Below are 9,991 nucleotides of genomic sequence, written 5' to 3' on the forward strand. Positions count from 1 at the left end.
GTTGCAATACATTACCTTGGATCTTGTTATAAAATAATTTTTTACTAATATGAAATTTTGAGTAGTTTAATTCAAAGTTCTAAAATATTTCTCCCGTTAAAAAGTAGACAATCTTTGTTTCTTTCCTTTTTTTTTTTTTTTTTTTTTTTGGTACATTCTCTTTTTTATATTAATATCAATATTACATCTAAGAGAAAATAAAATCATAAACATTCATTATAAAAAAAAATTGGGAGCTTCAAAATTTTGGGCATAAAGCAATGACTTAATCAATCTCTCCCTTGAGCTGCCCTTGGTCGAACGGTAAAATTAATTAACAAATCAAGAGAAGGGCACTAACAATAAAAGATAAGAGAAATCTAAACAACAAGATGAACACAACAAAGTAAAAAAGAAACGAGAGAGGGAGTTCAGTTTATTGATATACCGACATCTATGCGGTGATGAAGCCACCTTGTCCAAAGGAGTATCACAAAAATTATCGGTAATATTTAGATTGATCATTTTTATATGTAATATTTAGATCATGGTCGTGCCAAGGAAGTTCCGGCAATTCATTGGTACTGGAACCAAAGTAGATTACATATCTGTTTTGAAATTTCGGAGTCCATCATTAAATGCACATGCGCATACCACATGTATTACCATTGATGTCTTTCCATAAAAGCAATTAACATTGTCCGCACAAGTGATATAATGAAAACACGCCGCGAATCATACACCTCAATCTTATCTGAGCCTCTCATAGGAAAGAATCTCTTAAATTCGTTCCGAAGTCTATCAATTTGAGGTCGAGTACGTCAGAACTTGTCGACTGGAGTCAGATCATGACCCTTCTCCGCTAGCAAATCTTCATCCTCCTTGTGGAAAACCACACTTGCCTTCCCGTAAATTAGTTCATACGGACTATGTTCTGAGTGAAACTTTTTCTATATTTCTTAGTTAGGCCTCCACCTAGCTAGGGCAATCACATAGGTAGAAGAATTTGGAACTGCTTCAACCACATTAATGGGGGTGCCCCTATGAGCAATTTGCATTTAACCTTCTGCTTTCGAAATTTCTATGTAATTATTCATTTTTGTGTTAAAATTGACAACTTTTTTAGAAGCCTTCAAAAGAAATAGGAGTAGTTTAACTATGATCACACAAAAAGTAAATATAGCGACCAATACAACTCTTAACGTGGACACATAATTATGTTTTCTGACAGAATAATCACAAAACTTTCACCCTACTAACACAAAAGTCATAATTATTGAAAAATCCAACCTTCGGATAAGTGATAATTTTCTTACTCAACATTTATAAAATTATGTGACTTTGGTTAAAAAAAGATTATAATCATGTGACCATTTATACAATTTATCCGGGAGGTTGATTACAATTTAGACTAAGAGATGGAAATGTATCAATCACAGATAAGTCTTCATACAATATAATTTATATTTTTGGTGATGCTAAACCAATACTTATTCTTTTGTAGCTGCAATTTCACTCTAAGAGGTGTATCACCAAAAGATTAATAATGAAATCCCTTAGAAGTTCCTTATTCAATCATGCTTGGTAAAGTTTGAATTATCTTTGGAGGGTAAGTCAGAACACTATTAATCCTTTTGATGGGACGGAATAAAAATATAGTGCTTGGTAACTCCTATTAGTCGTAGCCTCGTACGTCCTTGATTAATCCCTAGAATTTCTCCATTAATAGCAATTATATAAAATAACATGCAAATGGGCACCAACAGCCATACCATAGGAAGAAATAGGCAAATAGCAACTTTTTAATCGTCATTCATGTTTTAACCATCATTTCAAAATTAATTAAACTTTAATTATATTTTAATATGAAAATATGGTTTGGACGGTAATACATCTAGATTGAACTCGAAGACCTTTAAACCATTGGAACTACACCGCTCAAATGTTCCTGCAGTTAAAACTAACACGGTTCAAACCATTGGAAATGTTTGAATTCCAGTATTATTTAGTTTCACTTATTGAAAATTTTTAATAGCAAGACTTATTAGAATTTTGGCTAGGCCACAGATTTGTACATCGCGCTCCACAAGTTGTACCTCGTGTCCCACTTCGTATCCCATAACTTTTTGCAGGAATATGTCCAACTAACGAACTAGACGTACTATTCTACTAAATCGGACTAACAATGATAGAGTGTAACTCATTATATGCTGGAATAGTGATCATTTGAAGTTAATTAGGCCTTGTGCGCGCTCATTTGAAACTTTAAACTGTCGCGCAATTTCCAACTTTGATTTGCCCCGAGGGCTCTCCTTCGACCCTAAATAATGTCTACTACACCTCGCGTATTTATTATAATGCTAAATGATACTATACTAGTTCCTAGCCACCCTTAACACGAAAAACAATATTTTAAATATTAGTTAGCGCTCTTTTAACATTGCACCGCTTGTCATCCCTAATTCAGGGAGTGTCGGAGGAGGAGGCATACTGAGATATCATTTAGGAACATGATTATGGCATCTTTTGCCTATTTTGGATGCTGCACTAATGATGCGGCTGAGTTTCAAGCTTTAAAGTGGTCTGAAGTGGTGCTTTCATCATGACTTTTCTGATAGCGCAGTGGAATCTGATTAATTGTCATTTTTAGCTATTCAAACGATTAAGGGAGAAATTACTACTTTATGGCAAATCAAAGAAGATATCACAAGTTCAAAATATGAGTTCGGAAGGTCATTTTCAGTTCATACATTCTTACAGGGCCACATACTGGCAGGCCTGGTCCACGGTGAAGCAAGGCACTTGCTTTAGGCCCCCAAATTTGAGGGCCCCATTTTTTAGAAATAATAGATTTCTTAGTTTTTTTTTAATAAAAAATAAGTTTCCTTTACTCTTACCCCGAACTATACTCCGGATGTGTTACGACACACCTTACTTTTCCCTAGTTCCTATTACCCTCTAAACTTATTTAAAACAGAATAATTACCCCCTAAACTTATTTAAAACGGAATAATTACCCCCCTAAACGCTGACGTCGAAAAGAGAGTGTGTTTCACTCTCTTTGAGAGAGTGAGAAACATAAAAAAGGGGAAAACTTAATTTTTTTCTCTTAAAAATCTGTATTTTCTTAAATATGAAAATAAATCTAGTTTTAAAAAACGGGTTTTTCACATTTAAAAAAATAATTAATTTTTTCAAAATTTTATAAAAATTCAGTTTTTTAACATTTTGACAAGAAAAACACTTTTTCCGGATTTTATTTAAAAAATAAAAGTGTCTTAAGAAATGAAATCATGAAAATCAAGATTTTTTAAGATATTTTTTTAAAAAAATCAAGTTTTCCATATTTTTAACAAATCCATTTTTCCATATTTTAAAAGAATTCATGTTTTCGGTTAACAAATGGTTTTGAAAAAAAAAATCAAATTTTCAATTTTTTTTTTTAAAAATGCGTTTTAAAAATCTTTTTTTTTTTAAAGAAAATTCGGCTTTTTAATCCATGTTTTCAGTTTTTTTTTTTTAAATGGTTTAAAAAAAATCAAATTTTCAATTTTTTTTTTAAAAAAACGGGTTTTAAAAAATTATTTTTTAAAAAGAAAATTCAATTTTTTTAATAAAAAAATGACACGTATAGTCGAAAAAAAATTAAAAAAGAAGAAAATAAATAAATACGCATGTAAGCAAAGCGAGAGTCGTATGTCAATCTCCCATATGAGAGCGCATCAAGCAGTGGTAATTATTCCGTTTTATATGTTTTTTAAATTAGGTGGCCATGAAAGCGTATAGGTGTGTCATATAACAACTTCTCGTATAGTCGTGGGTAATATGTCTGTATCCTAAAAAAATTGAGTACTTTTAGTAGAAAAGTAATTTTTTTCGTAGGAATCACAATAAATTTCGATTGATTGAAGTTCGAACTTTTGGCGCTTGGGAGGTCAATCCCACTTTCGTAATCTTCTCACCCATTTCTACTTTGGGAAAATTTCATAAATGTACACTTCGTCGAATTACATTGCAAAAATATAGCCCCAAAACACTTTTGTACAATGGTATACACTTATATACAAAAAAGATAGATACATATAATTATACAATATTATACACGAAAATACACACTTAGACACATTTAACCCCAAAAGAGCAATATATAAAATTATATCAAAAAATACAAATATATTCAGATTCTTAATACCAACATATACAAACACTTATACCAACATATACAATTATATACACCGCAAGTATAGTTCCTCTTAGAAATAAATCTACTTGGTTTAGGTACATCAATGAGCATGATTTTCAAAACTCAAAAAGCACAGCCTTTTCCAGGCAGATCTAAAACACTAACAATGTACGTAAACTAGTAAAAAAAAAAAAAAAAAAAAGATAGAAAGGAAGAAGAAGCACAGATTAACAAGTCTAACAGCCAAAAATTAGTTCCTAAAAAATTGAAAAGAAATATCACCAAAAATCTCACGTTTAAAGTGTTCGACTATCACATATTGAGCACAAAGAGCTCGCTTTAAATTGAATCTAACTCAGGTATTACTAGCTCAAATGAAACCCTAAAAAAATCTTAGCTTACCTTGTACCTGACCCGAGATTTTCCTGAGAAACAGAGAGAGAGAGAGAGAGGGTTGAAGAATTGGAATTGGAGAAAGTGTTATTATGTTGAAGAGGTGGCGTAAGAATGGGAGGCAGAGAGTGAGGTGAGAAAAGTTTGGAGTTATTTTTTTGTAAAAATTGAGAAAATGCCATTCGATTTTGAGCAAGATTATTACCTCAATTAACATACAACAGAATTTTATAACCTACTTCCCCTACCCCCATGTAATAAAAAAAAAAAAAAAGAAAAAAAAAATTCATATGAAAGGAAAGATAATTTTGTTACATTTCTGAGTAAACCATCAATATCAGCCTGCATAACGGATGTGTGAATAGTTGTAAATTCTTACACTCTCTTCCTTATTTTGTCCAAGTCACAATCTTTCTTTTCCCTTCTCATATAAGATTACATATTTTCTCTTTTATGTTTCTTTCTTACTTTCGTTCTCAAACTGCTTAAAAGTTCAACAGTAAAAAGATTTTAGTGGTAAAATTTTGAAATCATTAGATGACGGGAACTTCAAAGATATTGTCTGAACCTTGAATGTTCCTTAAATATAGTTGTCGGTATGATATCGATGGTTTAGACTTATTTTCTAAATTAAAGAGTTAAGGAAAATAGCACAAGTAAAAAAGTAATACTCTAGTCGACATATTCAATCAAATAAAAAGACTTGGATCTTTTTCAAATGCATATATTTCATACAAAAAAATGTTAACAATTTTTGTAATAGTTGCATAAGCGGAAAAATAAAATTAAAATTGCTTTTTTTTCACCGAAGATGAACAATTTTCAGGAAAGATTAAATGTGTTGGCTATATTGTCATTCGGAAAAGAATTATTAGAAGAAATAGATAATAGAAAAATTATTAACAACTTTGCACCTCAAATATTAATAAAAATAAAAACCTGGAATATCTCAGTGGTTAGAGCGTGTGGCTGTTAACCACAAGGTCGAAGGTTCAACCCCTTCTTCTAGCGTAAGCCAAGCCACCACCAAAGCGATGCTTGTTCTTACGTGGATAAAATTTCCTCCCTTAAGGAATATGCTCGGGTTCAACTTTTTGGGTATGGAAAAGTGCTTGGTAAGGGAGCGCTACCCCCGAACGGGACCCTATGCGGCGCGAATCACCCGATATACGGGCCGATGCGAATGCCGACACCCGCGGAAACCAAAAAAAAAAAAAAAAAGAATAGATTGTTTGGGGGAAAAAAGATTTATTTTTTTAAAATTTAAAGCCTCCAAATATTTTTTGGCTTTAGGTAACTAGAGTGCTTGAGCTGCCCAAGCAACCCCGCATACTGGCAGACCAATTTAGTAACTTATAAGAGAAGACTAAAAGGAATTCCTCAGTAAGGCTATAGCTTTACCTGATCAAATTATATCCACACTGAAGAATGATGCAAATGGAAGAAACCTTCAGAATTCGGGTGAAAATGCTTTCATCTTTGACAGCAGAGGCAAGCCCAAGATTTGAAAATCATGGGTCCACCAAGTATTAATTTTGACCAAAAGTTGAATCCTTAATAATAGCCTTCATAATGAAGAAATATTATTGTTGCCAAATGGTTTGAATTGCCTCTATGGGCAATTGCATTTATGGCCTTCATTACAATTGTCTTTATGGCCGTATTTAATTTTAAAATTTCGAAAAGTATGCAGACAAAGCTAACTATTTTCTTCTATATATATATATATGTGATCTTGATGTTCATCTTTGGATAGAGTAAAAGAGACAAAGTAAAATCATTTCTTCTTCTCCTTTTTTTGGGCAATTTTGTTTGTGCAACTCCAAACTTCCAGCCACTAGTGCAATTGTTCAGGAGTGCTTTGGAGGTGAGCGGACCGGGCTTAAACGATTTGCCTGCAGCCGACCGAAATCGACTTTCGGCGTGGAGCCGCCGTCGGTACGCATCGTTAATCAACAAGAGCCCGTTTGGATTGGCTTATAAATTCTTTGGAAAAGCAGAAGCGGATCCACCGGTGGCGAGTGTGTTCCGGAACCCATAACTTTTTACGGCACCTTGTAATTGTATTGAAAAATATATTCAAGGTATAATAATAATTAGATGGGAACTCAGTAAAAACATGGATGCTTGGCTCAGTGGCAAAAAGTAACCAGGCGGAGCGCTAGATGCAGGATCGAGCCCCTCCTTTTTTACTTATTAAGCTCATTTTTGTATTCCGAAATATCTTTGTTGGGAACCCACAACCAAAATCCGGATCGCCCCTGCGGGCACCGAAAAAAGATGTTTTCACTTTTTTGAGTGTTTAGGCCAAATTTTTATAAGCCATTTTGTGCTTAAAATAAGCCCAAAAAAATAAGTTGGGGTACCCCAACTACTACCCCAATTTTTTTTTTTTTTTTTGGCTTATAAGTTGTTTTCAGCTTATAAGTTGCTTTTTTTAAGCTAAGCCAAACAGGCCCTAAGTTATTTTCTTGTTTTACTTGTTCTTGGTCAATATTGTACTAATTTTACTACAATTTTGAAAGCGGATTCATACCTACAATATTGATCAAATGACTATTTCTTCGAATAAAACTCTTCCCGATTTATTAAAGCTTGAGCCTTTGGACGATTTTAAACGTTGGTCTCAAAAGCTTCTGATTTTCTTTGAACATTTAGAAGTTGATTATGTTTTGTTTGACGAACCACCTGTTGATGTTCCTAAAATTACTATTAATGTTTCTAACACTACTAGTAGTTTTGCTGCTACTGTGATTGTTGATAATGCTGCTAAAAAGAAATTTCAAAAGGATAACAAAACTGTTTAGAGGACATTTGTTGAACCATATGACTAATCCTTTATTTGATTTATTTGTTACTTATAACTATGCGAAAGAAATATGAGACAGTTTGGAAAAAAAAAATATGGTGCTGACGATCCATGAAAGAAGAAGTATGTTGTTGGACAGTGGATTAACTTCTAGATGGTTAACAATAAGTCAATCATGGAACAGGTGGTGACATCCAATTTTGGCTTGCCATTTTAAAAAGAATAACGTATCGGGGAGGGTGCGCCATCGTTAAATAGAACTAAATAGCAAATTTTGCATTTTTCGGTAATTTACTAATAACTATTTTTATTTAGGTATTTTGTCAAATTATTTTCAAGAATCATTATTCACCTGCACGATATATTACGAGTAGCCGGAGTAAGTGTAGCTAACTGAACAAAAGCTTGGCTAGAATTTCTCGGAGGTTGAGGGCAGTCCATCATATGATGTCGAAACTGGATGCACCGATAACACCTTCCAATCAAAACACGATCGTCTAAATGTGATCTCGGCAGTGCAGCGGGTAAAGGAGTAGTGGCGTAAATCTGCCCAAAATTACGATATCCAAATGATGATGATGATGTCCCCCTCGGGTACCCTTTCCATGATGTAGTCTGTATGCAGACTGTGAAATCGAATTTGTCCCTACCTAAGAACCCCGATGCTGCTGTCCCTGATTCTCTGCTTTGCGATTTGCACTAAAGCCGCCGCTGAATGATCCTCTTGTCTTGGCCTTTTTACGTAAATCATTGGTTGCATGTTCATCACATCCCTGTTTTCAATCTTTTTTTAGTAAGATCAAGCATAAGAATAGGTCAACGTCTTCATCTCGGGACTGCATTGTACATACGACCAACTAGCCCATTAACAAACCTCTCGAACTCGACCTGCTTCATCCAACACCAAGTAAGGAGCATATCTAGCTAGCGTACAAAACTGGGTATTATACATTGACACATCCATATTTGGAGTCCGAATCAATCTCTCAAGCATATTTTTGGCTCATATTGTCAGGAGGAAAATGATCCATGAAGAACTTAGTGAACTCGTCCTATGTCAGTGGTGTTGCTCCTGCAGGCCTCCCTAGCAACACAATTTCATACAAGGTATTGCCATGTCCTCTAGTTTGTATGCTGCAAGCTCTACTACTTTCTCACTAGAACATCTGAGAGTGCGTAGCACCTTGAGTGTGCCATCCAAGAACCCTTGAGGATCTGCTGAACTATCAGAACCTGAATTTTGGCAATTTCAACGACAGGAACTCTAACAAAGATACCTCTTTATTTTTAAAAGTCTGACTCTGTGCAAGTGCAGTATTCTACTGTTGAACCCTCTCTTATCTATTCATTATATCTCGCTCACTTCTCTATAACTCTCTCGCAGAGATAGGCGCCCTCCCGGCGGTGACACCTCATTTGATGGTGGAGGTGGGCTAGCATTCATTTCAGGAGTGGGCTCTCTCTTATTCCTCGTGGTGGTTTTGAGGGTCTTCGCGGTGATATCGCGGCCCCGTCTGCGAGCTCTGCTTCTTCCCCTAGCGGTGGAAGTCGGTTGCTTACCCCAAGTGGCATTAAGTGCCTGCGAACAACTATCCTAGCTCCGCCAGAAGATGATCGGGTGTTAGTCATATGGTTACCAAAATAAACAATGTTAGATGCATCTAGTTGGTCCTAAATGTCATACATGTAAGGAGAAATAAGAAAGAAAGACAATACACATCCTATCACGCCCTTGTAGAAACATGATTATGGGAATGGCCGGCAACATAACCATAATTGAGATTCTACTACTAATGTGTGCTCCATGAGTCACAGGAATAAACTAAGCTCTAATACCAACTTTGTCGCGGCCCAATTTAGGGCCATAAGCCCTAATGGGTAGGATCCCAAAGCAAGCCTTAATGGGAATTTACATAAAACCAGGCAGAGTTTCCTTGTTTTTGGGCCTATCCTGAATACTTTTCTTAGTAAATAGTAATTACTCATATGAAAGCATTTTCAAAATAGTACAGGCAATTTCAGTTCTTATCGAATCATGTAATTTCATTTTAATAATAGTAAAAACAGGTCTGGTAACTATGAGAACGTCTAAAATAACGGTAAACATCTCAAATACATATTTCGGTATCCGATCAAGTAAAAGACTTATCCCATATGCAATTTCAAAATCATGTATAAACCATGCAGGTTATGGAAATTCGAATTGTGGTAAGATTACTACTCACCTCTCGATGCCAACTAACCAAAGCTCGACTCTTTGTCAATCCAAATTGCTCAACTCATGTGTGAATCTATAAATCAAAGTTCTCAGTAATTACCATCCGCTAACTCCATAATCAGGGGTGTACGTAGGATTCTTCACAAGCAGTGTCACCATGTAAAAGAGTGAAGAACTGAATAAATCATGACTATGATGAACCCTAAATAATTTCATTGTAGAAAGTAGAAAGAAAATAAATTATTGTCATGAAAAAATTGCAAGCACATAATAAAATATTATAGTGAAGAAAGTGCTAACCTGATGTGACAATCAGATAGGGAACGAGAAGAACTTATATTCTAATTTAAAAGTGAGAATATTAAAATTTTAATTGATAAAAAAAACTTTTAAGGGTTATGACATATGA

The 9,991-nt window shown here is 34.5% G+C and overlaps 1 non-coding gene across 1 annotated transcript; it reads left to right on the top strand.

The window, feature by feature from the left end:
* The first annotated feature begins 5,493 nt into the window (after positions 1 to 5,493).
* On the top strand, positions 5,494 to 5,566 carry TRNAN-GUU (transfer RNA asparagine (anticodon GUU)). Its single transcript has one exon. It is a non-coding gene; the product is annotated as a tRNA-Asn (tRNA).
* Positions 5,567 to 9,991: the final 4,425 nt, after the last annotated feature.

This window comes from Lycium ferocissimum, chromosome 11, assembly GCF_029784015.1.
Source record: "Lycium ferocissimum isolate CSIRO_LF1 chromosome 11, AGI_CSIRO_Lferr_CH_V1, whole genome shotgun sequence".
Taxonomy (NCBI): domain Eukaryota; kingdom Viridiplantae; phylum Streptophyta; class Magnoliopsida; order Solanales; family Solanaceae; genus Lycium; species Lycium ferocissimum.